Raw genomic sequence first — 12,553 nt, 5'->3', positions numbered from 1 at the left:
AAATGTGAGATTCTGCATCTCTAGGCTTAAATGCTAGTAGATTCCCTGAGAAAGAAAATCAAAAGTTTAACTTCCCTTCCACACTTTGATTAAAATCTTGGTGGATTTATGCAGAATCTTAGGGCTGAAACATAGGATCTAATACCACCAGTCACTGTGCAGGTAAAGACCAGTGGCCCCAGAGAGACTGTGTCCAAATTAAGCCCCATGGTTCAGTGACCTACCCAGCTCTGCTGGAGGTGGGGGCATCACCTGTGTTTGGGGCCTTGTTGGGAGGCAGTACAGAGGCAGTTTAAAGTAGAGCTCTGGCCCTGGCTCTGACACTTAGGTGCTGCAGAAATTTCACAAGTTATTAAACCTCTGTTCCCCATCTGAAAATGGGGTAAAATCCAGCAATCACTCATAGCAAGTTTTCAGTAATTTTTAGATATCGGAAAGAAAGGTCTCCTTAAGTTATCCAGAACAGGTCTCATCAAGACATGTCATTTAGCATGTGGGCTACTATGAGTCGAGAGCAATACTCTTAAATATTTTTTACCACTCCCTTAACTACCTAAAAGAATGAAATGTGGGGTATTATCCAGATTTAGGGTTGTCTCTAGAAATAACTTTTCTATTAGATAAAACCTATCTATATGGTAGGACAAACATAATTACAGAGTCTCTGATCCTTATCCTCTCATCATCATTCGAGTTCCCTTCTCCTCTTCGTAAAGTCCTAGGCCCCTCCTCCAGGATATACAGCTCAGGATACATAGCCTCACTTTTTGCCCCATTTACTTGAGAATCTATACCCATGCAGATTCTCCATACTTATATAATTAAGTGTGTCCTTTTTGACTACTAATCCATCTGATGTTGATTTGATTGCTTCAACCAGCATGAGAAGAACCCAGAGTGCTAGAGGGAACTATATCTTTGCCTCTAACATTGTTTGCATATTATATTTAATACTTTCTGAAACTCTTCATATTAATTAACATGCATATAAGTTTAGAAATACCTATTTTCAAAGCTATTTAACTTCTCTGTTTCCTCCTCTGAGAATGGAGAAAAAAGTCAGAGCATATATATGTGAACTGTATGTCTAAACACACACAGTTTAAAAATGTATATACAACTGTAGGATGAAGAAAACCAAAGACCTAAGAAAAATCCATTTGAAAAATTCTGCAGGTTTCAGCTGAATGCAAATCCACAGGAACTAAGAGTGTGACTAGGCTGCTGAACAAGCTAATGACACTCCAGGCTCCATTAGAAGTAACAAGAGAAGAAACAGCCTCAATGTTTTTTGGGTTAATCAGACCATGTTTAGACCATTGGTCTCAGCCTCAAATCACAGTGGCAGTCACCAAGTTGACATCCAGGATGGTGGGGAATCTGGAAACTTTACCCTATAAGGAAAAACAAGACAATGGGGAATGCTCAGTCAAGAAAATACTGTGCTAGGGATGGGATATGATGTGGATCCAAAGACAATGATTCAAACAATAAAAATAAAAGCAGAACAACACATGGAAGTTAAACGGATGAATATTTCACCTCAATATCAGGATGAAATTTCTAGCAATTTCACAGATATTTACAAAAACATGCTATATAAGGAATCCCTCAGTACCAGTGTTGGAGCAGTAACTAGTTGTTGTAAATAGGTTCCAGCATTTAATAGTTGGAAATGGTAGCAGATACTGTTATCACCTCTAACAACTCCATAAAGTAAAGCATATTTTCTTAATTTTACAGATAAGAAAACTGAGGCTCAAAGAGATCATTTATCAGGCCCAAGATCATATATCTGGTAATTACGTGAATCAAGATTCAAATCCAGGGGGACTCCCTGGTGGCGCAAGTGGTTAAGCACAGCACTGTAAAGCTATCTGCAGCCTCTGCAGCGCGAGTTCAAATCCCGGCCGGTCAGGGAGCTACCCATACAGCGCAGCAGACCTCTCCTGTCTTACCCGCTGCTCCCCTCAGCAGTGCATTTCAATCAGTCTGCCTGTTCTGTTCCCTACTCTGTCTCTGGTGAATCCTCTCACTCTCCGCACCTCTGGCCTCTACCCTCATTCTTGTACGCATAAAATAAATAAATCTTTAAAAATAAAAAAGATTCAAATCCAGGTTGGATTCTGTTCATTCTCCAACCCCCACACCTCAATTTTCCACCTGTCCACCCTATTTTTACCTGGTCAAAATTAAATCCAGAGTAAAAGTCCCCTTTTTGTTTTATCTACCTATGATCAGTTGCTTAAATGTTTTTTGAAAGAGTATACAGGGCCCTTGGACAGGAAAAAGCAATTAAAAAAATATTCAAGAGAGGCAAATTTCTTGAATACGAAGACAAAATCTTAAACAAAAGACAAAACATAGTCTTTAAAAACAAAAACGAACATAGGTTCAGATTGGCACTGGCCTCCATAGAGGGAAATAAATACGGGTTCTGTCTTTTCTCTTTACACAGTGCTGGCTGCAGGATCCCAAGACTTGTGCCCATGTCACAGAGCTCACCAGGAATAGCACCTCAAGGAAAATTCCAGGTTCTCCTGGGGGAGAACAGAAGGTTCTTAGTGATCACAGTCTTTTTCCTTTGTATTTTACAAGTGAAGAAACGGATGCCCTAAGAGGTATTGATTCTCCCTAGAGCCCAGACTAATTGGTATCAGCATCTGGGACTACAACCAAGGCCTCTGCAATGCACCAGTGGGAGCTATATTAAAGCTGCAGAGGCCATATCCCACCACAGCACTGGTAAAGACATGATGTTTTTAATGGTCTAGAGAATAATTTACTGTGCACACATGATCGAACACTTGCTCTATGACTAGTTTAATCTGTATTTTTACACATCAGTTTCTTTTTATATTTTAACAGCTTTATTAAAATCTAATGTACATACTATACAACTCACTCATTTAAAGTGTACATGTCAATGGTTTTTAGTGTATTCAGTTGTTCAACCATGACCACAACCAATTTTGAATATTTTCATCATCCTAAACCCCACATCTACTAGTAGTAACTCTCCATTTCCCCTGAACTTCTTCAGCCCTAGGCAACCACCAATTGACATTCTGTCTCTATCAATCTGCCTATTCTGGATATTTCATATAAATGTAATCATATAATCTATAAACATTGGTGACTGGCTTACTCCATTTAGTATAACATCTTCAAGGTCCATTCATGTTGTAAAATGGATCAATATTTCATTCTTCTTGATTGCCAAATAATACTCAATCATATGGATACACCACCTTTTGCTTATCCTTTCATTTGTTAATGGACATTTGGGGCTATTTCTACTTTTTTTGCTATTATGAATGCTGCTATGAGCATTCATGTATGATTTTTGTGCAGACATAGATTTTCATTTCTTTTGGATATACCCAGAGGTCTAATTGCTTGATCATATGGTCACCCTATGTTTCACTTTTGAGGAGCTGTCAGACTGTTTCCAAAGCAACATTTTACTTCCTCACCAAACAGTGTGGGGGGCTCCTAATTTCACTATATCACAATAGTGTCTCTGATTACAGCTATCCTTTTGAATGTGAAGTGATTTCCACTGTGGTTTTGATTTGTATTTTCCTGATAGCAGGTTTTTTAAAAAAAATTGTATTTTTATACATACAATTTGTAGTTCTGGACATACAATATTATAGAACATATTTTATTTCTGGAATATAACTTCTATCAATATGAAATAAAATCTTTATCCCCAACATGCATTTTGCCTTAAATTCTATTTTGCTTGGTATTAATATCCTTGCATTTATTTTTATTAACATTTTCCTGGCACATTTTTAAAAAAATATCATTTTGTTTCAGAGGGCCTCATATATAGCATAGAGGTGTTTTATTTTTTTGTAACCATTCTAAATTGTAATAAAATATAGCCCATTTGTATTTATTGTGATTACTTAAAGGTTTAACTTTATCCCCTAAAATTCACTTTCTTTTATTTGCTTACAGAAGAATATCCTTAGTATTTTTTCTTTCCTGCCTTCTATAAGATTGAATTTTACCTACTTCATTTTGTTCTTTTGTAATTTTCTTTAAATCACAAAATTTAATCATTAGATGTATTTTTGTTTAAAAGTATGCTTGAAGATATTAGTTTAGTTTGAAGTGCTGTTTCAATTTATTTTGCTTGCAGTTGGTTTGGAAGGGAGCTTTATAAGTTGAAATGCTTTCAATCATTTTCTGTATTCTTCTAGTAAAAGTTTTATATAAAAGACTTCATTCATAGTGGGGGGGGGGTTGTCTCAAGAGTCCTATAGCAAGAGCGCCCTCCTCTGCCTGTGTAATGAAGTCAATTTCTTTAATGGGTTGCTTTTTTTGCGTCAGGCTGTTTTCCTTTGAGTTTTGGGCTTTTTTTCTCTTGTCTTGCAGGATTCATGCTTATGTCTCCCCTCATCATTCAGTTCACAAAGGCATACTTGTGCCATCTTCCTCTCTTGAAGACTTTCCAAGATTGCCACTTCAAATTCCACTTTTAAATCCATTCCCTATTGTCAGTACTCTGATTTAGAAAAACTCATTTTCACTATTTTTGTAATTAGTTTCATTATTTTGTAATTAGTATGGAATTTCTCTTCCTGGGGATGACTGCAGTATAACTTTTCACTCATGTTCTTCCACAGTTTTTCCAAATCCCTCCTCCCATTCCACAAGTGGTTGCAGTAAAGGTTTGAGAGATTGTGCTACTGGCATTTCATGTTTATTTTTCTTTTAACAAGTTATTTGAGATTTGTCATCTCTTCTAGTTATCCTACAGACATCTCCTGTATGTTGTTTTATTTGTTCTTGTCAATGATCTGCATACATTTGGATGCTATGTGGAGGGATTCAAATTTATGCAATGGCCATTTTCCTCAGAATTTTCTACCCAGAATTTTCAATATCATCTTCCAAATCCTTGAACTTACTAGGCATAGTTATTTTAAAGCCATATCTGATATCTCAGTGATATGAGCCTCTTAAGGGCCTGTTTCTGTTTTCTACTGTTTCTTTTATTTGGGGCATATGGACCTGGTCCCTTGTATCCTGTACTTTAAAGTACTAGACATAGTATATAAAAAATTATACAGATAATTTGAGGGATAATCTTTTTTTTTTTTTTTTTTTTTTAATAGAGGCATGTTTATTTATTTATTTATTTGTTTGTTTGTTCTGTTTACACATGCACTGGGTACAGTCAGAAGCGCGGGAGGGTGAGAGAATTCACCAGAGCCAGAACAGGGAGCAGAGCAGGCAGAAGAACCGAAGTACACTGCTGAGGGGAGCAGCGGGCGGCAGGAGAGGTCTGCGCGCCATGTGGGACCCTCCTCCGGTGGCCGGGGAGCAGCCGGGGATCGAACCGGCACTGCAGAGGCTGAGGGCAGCTTCGCAACCCAGCGCTCAACCGCTGCGCCACCGGGGAGGCCCATGAGGGATAATCTTCTTCCAGAAAGGATTTACTTTTGTTTCTGGTAAGCAGCTAGAGGCAATCTCAATCCTAGACTATCTTAATCCAAAAGGAGATGAAAAAATTTGAAATAACTTTCGTTCACACACTTATGATCTATTTCTGGCTTACTCTTACTCCTTGGACAGAGTCAAACCAAAGCCTTGGAATTTAGCAGTATTTCTCCCTAGCTAAAGCTGAACTCCAATTTGTATTCCCTCAAGTCAGTGAATCTACTGAATTCTAGATTCTTAGTCTGTCAGCTCACTTTCAGAATCAGCAAACATCTTTAGTTTACTCTGACCCAGGCTCACCCCTCTGGGATTCTCTCCTCTCCAGATGTTGGCCTGAAATTTCTCACTCTCATGGCAGTTCTCCAATGCCTTCAGATATATATTATTTCTATTCTTCCCTGTGAGAGTCTAAGGACCCTCAACCTGTCTAGCTGATGATCTTCTGGCCATAATTCTTTCATATATCAAGTCCCTTGCTGTACAAGCTACAGCCCACCTTGACTAGCCCACTACTGACTCAGCAAGGTCGTTGCTATAATGCTAGTTCCTGTCCTGTGTATAGTTTTGTCTGGAATTTGTACTATTTTTCTCTTGCTCATATTACAAATTATCACATATTCAGTGACTTTAAGCAATACATTTTGTTAAATTGCCTTACAGTTCTGTGGGTTACAAATCTAGTACAATTCTTACTGGGTCAGAGTCAAGGTGTCAGCAAAGTTGTTCCTTCATGGAGGCTCAAGGAAATCTTTTTTCTTGCCCATTCTAGCTTCCAGGGGCCACCCACATTTCTTGGCTTTGGCCCCTTTTTCCATCTTCAAAGACAGCAGTAGCAGGCAAATCCATCTTATATCACATCACTTTGACAGTCTCTTCTGCCACTCTCTTTTAAACACCCTTGTGATTTTATTAGGCCCACTAAGATAAATTTATAATAATCTCCTGATTGTTAAGGTCATTTAATGAGTAACTTCAATTCTTAATTCCCCTTTGCTATATAATGTAACACACTCACAGTTCCTTGGAATTGGAACAGGTACATCTTTGGGTGGAGGGGTCATTATTCCATCTAACACAGAAGTCCACTAATATTTAATATGGTTCTACTATATAGAAGGATCATTCTGGGACATATTATACCCCAACGTAAGTAAAAATGGAGTGGCAAGACCATGAATCACTAGACAATACAAAAACATAATTTATATGCATGCACAAACTCATGTACACACACACATACAGATAGTAATTCAGGAATTAGGGATTCTGGATATGTCTTTCAGAGCAGAGAGGAGAGTACAGACCAGTTTTAAGGAAACTTACCTGGATTTGTGTCCTACAACTGGATGACTCTAAAAAAGCAATTTCAGTAGATCAATTCTGATGGTTATAAAGTTGAACAGAGATAAGGACTTAAAAGGAGGCAGAGAAAACCAAGGTCTGATGAGCCCCTCTTACAGCTAAAAAACCTACCAAAGGAAAGAAAGAGGACAGTAGTAGCAAGAGCCTTTTTGCCCCACTGTTTCTTTTTCACCTTTTTAAGTCATGGCCTGACAACCTATTTAACCTGCAATATAGGATCTAGGGGATGAGGAGTTCACTGGAGCCTGAGCAGGAGAAAGGATAGCTGCCTGCCTGCACAGGTCACCAGTGGCTCTCCCGAACCTTAATCTACCTTAATCACTTCTGCAGAAAGGACCGATGTTGCTGCAAGTGTCAGTTAGGGTTCCAAGAGCTAACAAATGGCTTCTCAAAAGGCTCACTGAAGAAATGTAAAGAAGGGACTATTTATTAAGGGATGAGTAGGGTTAAGGGGACTGAGAAGGATGGAGAAGCAGCAAAGGAAACAGAAGTTATTAAATCTCTCAGCCTGAAAGGGCAAAGAAGGGAGTGCTTACTGGAACCCAGTGAAAGCCACAGCCCCAGGAGGAAGGATGTTTGATGGGAAGCACAGCTTCTCATCCTCAGCTCTGCTGCTGCTGCCTCCCACTGACCCATATCACAAGAAGCCAGAGTACAAGAAACCCCAGCTGATGCCACCATAAAGGATAGCAGAGAAGGGTGGTACCACCAAAATATCCAGCCACTACCCACTTGGGGTTTACTCCTTCTTCCAGAAGTTCTAGAAACAACTGGATTTGGTGAAGCTCTTTGCAGGAATGGTAGCTACAGAAAGTTCCAGCCACTATAATTAAAGCCCAGGTCCAGATGGCAATGGAAGGAAGCTCCAAGAAAGGCAACAGGAAGAGACAAGGCCAGGCTGGGGGGTAGTATAGGCATGGAGTGGAGGAGGCTCTGTGCTTTCAGACTTTCACAGGCAGTGCTCTGCGCCTATGTTTAAAAATCTGATGCACGGAGCAATTTACCCACCTAGAGCACATTCAACAGTCCCACATCTGTCGTTATTTTGGATGTGCTCACAGAGCCATCCAGGCTGCTCCTGGGCCCATTCTCAGTTCTATTAAAGCACTTTTTAATTGCCACATTTCTGAGGCAGAGAAAGTCTAATCTGAATGCAGTTTTAAAACTAACAGCAATCAGCAGAGATCCATCAATTAGCATTCGGCATTAAGCAACGCAGAACATTTCCAAGACGCCAAGGGCCTCTCTACACCTGAACATTCTACAAGGTTCATTCTCTCCTGTTTGAATAATATTTGGGGCTCTTGACTCACAGTCTTGACTGACAGTGTCATTCAGCTGCCAAAAAAAACCCATTTTCTACCATAACTCTTTTCCAATTCAAATATGACAACTCCAACAAAGCTCTTTACTCTGGTATGCTTTTTTTTTTTTTTTTAAGTAAAAAAGTATCTGCTTCAAACCCACTAGTTATATTATAACAATAGTTCCCAGGAAGAAGGGTTCCTGCTATAATTAACTGCTGAGTAGAATAGTGCAACTGTTTATTTAGTTTCAATCTACTTGTTCAGAATTTGTCACCCCTTGAAACTTAACTCATAATCAGATCTAAATTCAAAATGTTAGGGAAGCATTGTCAACTTTGCGCTGGATATTTCTTACCCATTTTCTCTCTTTAAAAGAATTTTCTTTAGGTTATGCCATTTTCTTTATTTGAGGGGAAAGAGTTTCTCCTAAAAGGTTAACATTTTCTATTTTCCATAATGTTGAAACATGTGACAGTTGCACATCCCAGATAGCTTACAAATGCCAGTCACTCCTGCTAGATTGTGAGACTCTTGCTATGTGTGGCTTTTCTGGTATTACTTCAGTTGAATATCACAAGGAAGAGGCTTCTTCCTTGTCTCTGCACCAAGACTCACACTAACCCTCAGTTTCCTGATCTCTAAAGTGGGGATGATAACACATATCCTCAAAATTGTTGTGAATATCAAGTACAAGCATTTGGCACAGGATTTGGCATATAGGAGGCTGTCCTTATTTTTATTCTTCACCAGTCAGGGAAAGACAACACAGCAATGATTAAAGTGGGTAAAAAAGTATTGGGTTGTCGTAAAAGTGATGATGCATTTTTTCTATGTTTTCTAAGCAAAAATGCATCATAACTGTTCCAACAGCCCAATATTTCCCCCTATGGCGGATCTCTGAGTCTGTGATGGGAATTATCTGAAAATGAACAACAGAGCAGACAGTCTCTAAGCAGGTATGGCCTCTGGAATCCTCAATCCTTAACTCACAACAGTCACCAGAACTAAGTGTTTTTAAATTAATTGAACCTCAGCTGGGGCGGGGAGGGGGGGACGGACAAGTACTTCTTTCAGTCACTTTCTTATCTAGCTGCTTCTGGCTTTTTGGCACTATGGACTGAGATTTTCTTCTTCAAAATGAAGTTAGAGTTGGCTCCTGGCCTTCTCTGGTATGAATTCATGAGACTATTTACAAAGTTCAGAGAATTTCTGGCAAGAATTGACTTCAGGGCCTCCCCGGTGGCGCAGCAGTTGAGCGCTGGGTTGCGAAGCTGCCCGCGGCCTCTGCGGCGCCGGTTCGATCCCCGGCTGCTCCCCGGCCACCGGAGGAGGGTCCCACATGGCGCGCAGACCTCTCCTGCCACCCGCTGCTCCCCTCAGCAGTGTACTTCAGCCCTTCTGCCTGCTCTGCTCCCCGCTCTGGCTCTGGTGAATTCTCTCACCCTCCCGCGCTTCTGACTGTACCCAGTGCATGTATAAACAAAACAAACAAATATAATAAATAAATAAATAAAAACATGCCTCTATAAAAAAAAAAAAAAAAAAAGAATTGACTTCATAATGATACATTTCACCTATAGTTCATTGAGATGTCACTTTTGCAAGCTCAGAAAGTTTGAATTCGGTGACATCTAACAATACTAGAATGACAGCACACAAACATTTCTGATACATTTCATTTTTTGCAGAAGGGAAGAGTTAAATTATTGTTTGTGATGAGAAAAGCAATATGTGGTTATTACAAAATATTAAAAATAAGAAAAGCATTGTGCAGTAAAAAGTTAACTCAGCAGAGTTGGGCTGCTCAAACCTGGATTTCCCAAGATCTTTCAAAATTTGACCTTGGCCCAGTTATTGGAAGACCTCTGAACCTTTGGAGTATTCTACCAAACGAGAAGTTCTTTATAAGCCTGAGGTCTGGGGCCACAACAGACAGTTTCATGCTAACAATATGATTTTTGCTGACCGGCTGTTTTTGAATGTTTAAGGCTTTGGCCACACATATCAGTGTGAGGAATGTGAGGGCTGCATAACTGAGGCCAGTCTGCTGGCATTGCACACAGACATGACTAACCTCTTAATGCCAAGTCTCAATGAGCTTTCCCTGAGCTTTCCAGTTAGGAGCTTCTCTGACTGGCAACTTTTGTTGTCACATACTGTTGCTGGGAGAATTAAGTGTCTTGCGACATAGTGCAGAAGACAACTGGAAACTTGTGCTTTTTTTCCCCTAGATTCTGTCTTATGTGCTTATTTTCTTTACTAATTGTAATATGCATCCTTTCACTTTCAATATGCAAACTGTAACCATGAGTATGATCACTTTTCTGTGTCCCGTGAGTCCCTACTAGAGAATCACTGAACATAATGGATGATAGTGGGAATCCCCAATGCAATCATAAAAATTATTCAATGTTCTATTTCAAAAGGCAACATTTTCTTTACAAATAAACATTTAGAGACTTTCTTCTATACACTCAAACATTTTTTAATGGAAAATAGATCATAGTATATACTCTGTTTAGAAACCTTTTCCCTGTACATATACAATAGACACATTGTCTTATGACCTTAAATAGAAAGATGTTATGGTGCACATTTTTAATATTTAATTATGATACATTTATTTAAACAACCATCTACTGATAAAGCATTTGTGTTGTCTTCCCTAACAATGTTTATAAACAATGCTGCAATAAACATCGTAGATAACCTCTTTGTAAGCTTGCCTTATCATTTGTGATACAAGTACCTATGATAAAGACTTAGGAATTGTAGTGACATTCACTTTAAGTGATTAATGAGATGTGTCAAAGCAAATAAAGTTTTCAGAACTCTCTGCAAAATATACTTGATATCTAAAATGAGAATTAGGCTAGAATTTGAAGAAATCCTCATTTAATAAATTTATGGAAACCTGTCTCTCTACCACTTTTTAACTATATCCACATTATGGATATTAAGTTCTCAAATATGCACTCATATACTTCCTGAGGAATAAGCCTACAGTTTTACACTGTTCTATTTAAGTAGAGTATAATAAGTGGTAAGATGTTACCACTGGGGGAAGATGGACAAAGAATACATAGGATTCTCTGTACTAATTTTGAAACTTCCTATGAATCTATAGCTATTTCAAAAGCAAAAGATTTTGAAAAACTAGTGACTATTTAAAGCAAAAGCAGTTACATTATATGGAGGAGTTTAAAACAAATAAAGAAATAAAATATATTATTAAATAGCACAAAGCAAGAAATGGAGTTAAATGTAAGTGTAAGACTCTTAGGCTGGGGCCTCCCCAGTGGCACAGAGGTTGAGCGCTGGGCTGCGAAGCTGCCCGCAGACTCTGCAGCGCAGGTTTGTTCCCCAGCCGCTGGTGAGGGTCCCACATGTCGCACAGACCTCTCCTGCTGCACCTGCTGCTCCCCTCAGCAGTGTACTTCGGTCCTTCTGCCTGTTCTGCTCCCTGCTCTGGCTCTGGTGGATTCTCTCACCCTCCTGCGCTTCTGACTGTACCCAGTGCTTGTATAAATAAATAAATAAATCTTTAAAAAAAAAGGATTCTTAGGTTGTTTGTATAGTAGTGTAATATAAATTCAAGGTTGATTGTGATATCTTAAGGATGCCCCTTGAGCAGCCACTAAATTAACTCTCTATCAGGGAGTATAACTAAAAAGCAAAGAGATAAAATGAAATACTAAAAAGTACTTGATTAATCTAAAAAAAAAAAAGGGCATGAAACAAGGAACAAAAGAACAGAGATAGGACAAACAGAAAATCAGAACAAAATTATTTAACCCAAATTTATCAGTAATATGGTAACAGCAAATGAATTAGACATCCAATAAAAGATATAAATTGTTATTTGAATTCTTAAAAAGATCTAGCTACGTTATTTATGAGATACACATACAATATTAGGTTGAAAGATACATGCTACACAAACTAATAATAAAACTGGTGTGACTATGTTAATAACAGAGGAAGTAGACTTCAAGGCAATAACAATCAGTGAAAAAGAAACAATTCATAATGATAAAATGAAAAATTCAACAGGAAAAGATATCTAAATATAAGAACCCAATAACATGCCTTCAAATACAAGTACATTACACAAAAATTGATAGAACTAAACAAGTCTTTCTCTTAATATAGGTATTTTAACGCTTCTCTCAGTAAATTCTGGAATAAGCAAACAGAAATATTAGTAAAGACAGAAAATTTGATCAACACTATCCACTAAGTTTTCCTAATTGACATTTGTAGAAAACTCCATTCAACAAAAGCAGAATATACATTCGTTTCAAGTGCATGTGGAATATTCACCAATATAGACCATATATCAGGCTGCCAAACAAGTCAACACATTTCAAGAATTGCAATCATATATTCTCTGCCACAATGGAATTAAACCAGAAATCAGTTTTACA

General features: G+C 38.4%; 1 long non-coding RNA gene across 1 annotated transcript in view; it reads right to left on the bottom strand.

Moving 5' to 3' along the window:
* Positions 1-1,285: 1,285 nt before the first annotated feature.
* The window catches only part of LOC119243099 (uncharacterized), a 61,531-nt gene continuing 50,263 nt past the window's right edge, over positions 1,286-12,553 (bottom strand). The window contains exons 9-10 of the long non-coding RNA XR_008551374.1: positions 6,781-6,926; positions 1,286-1,394 (exon numbers count right to left, since the gene is read on the bottom strand). This is a non-coding gene — a long non-coding RNA (uncharacterized LOC119243099). The remainder of the gene's footprint in view (positions 1,395-6,780; positions 6,927-12,553) is intronic.

This window comes from Talpa occidentalis, unplaced genomic scaffold (genome assembly GCF_014898055.3).
Source record: "Talpa occidentalis isolate TD23 unplaced genomic scaffold, MPIMG_talOcc4v2.1 talOcc4.13, whole genome shotgun sequence".
NCBI classification, from domain to species: Eukaryota; Metazoa; Chordata; class Mammalia; order Eulipotyphla; family Talpidae; genus Talpa; species Talpa occidentalis.
The sequence above is the reverse complement of the archived record's forward strand: the minus strand, read 5'-3'. Positions and strand labels throughout refer to the sequence as shown.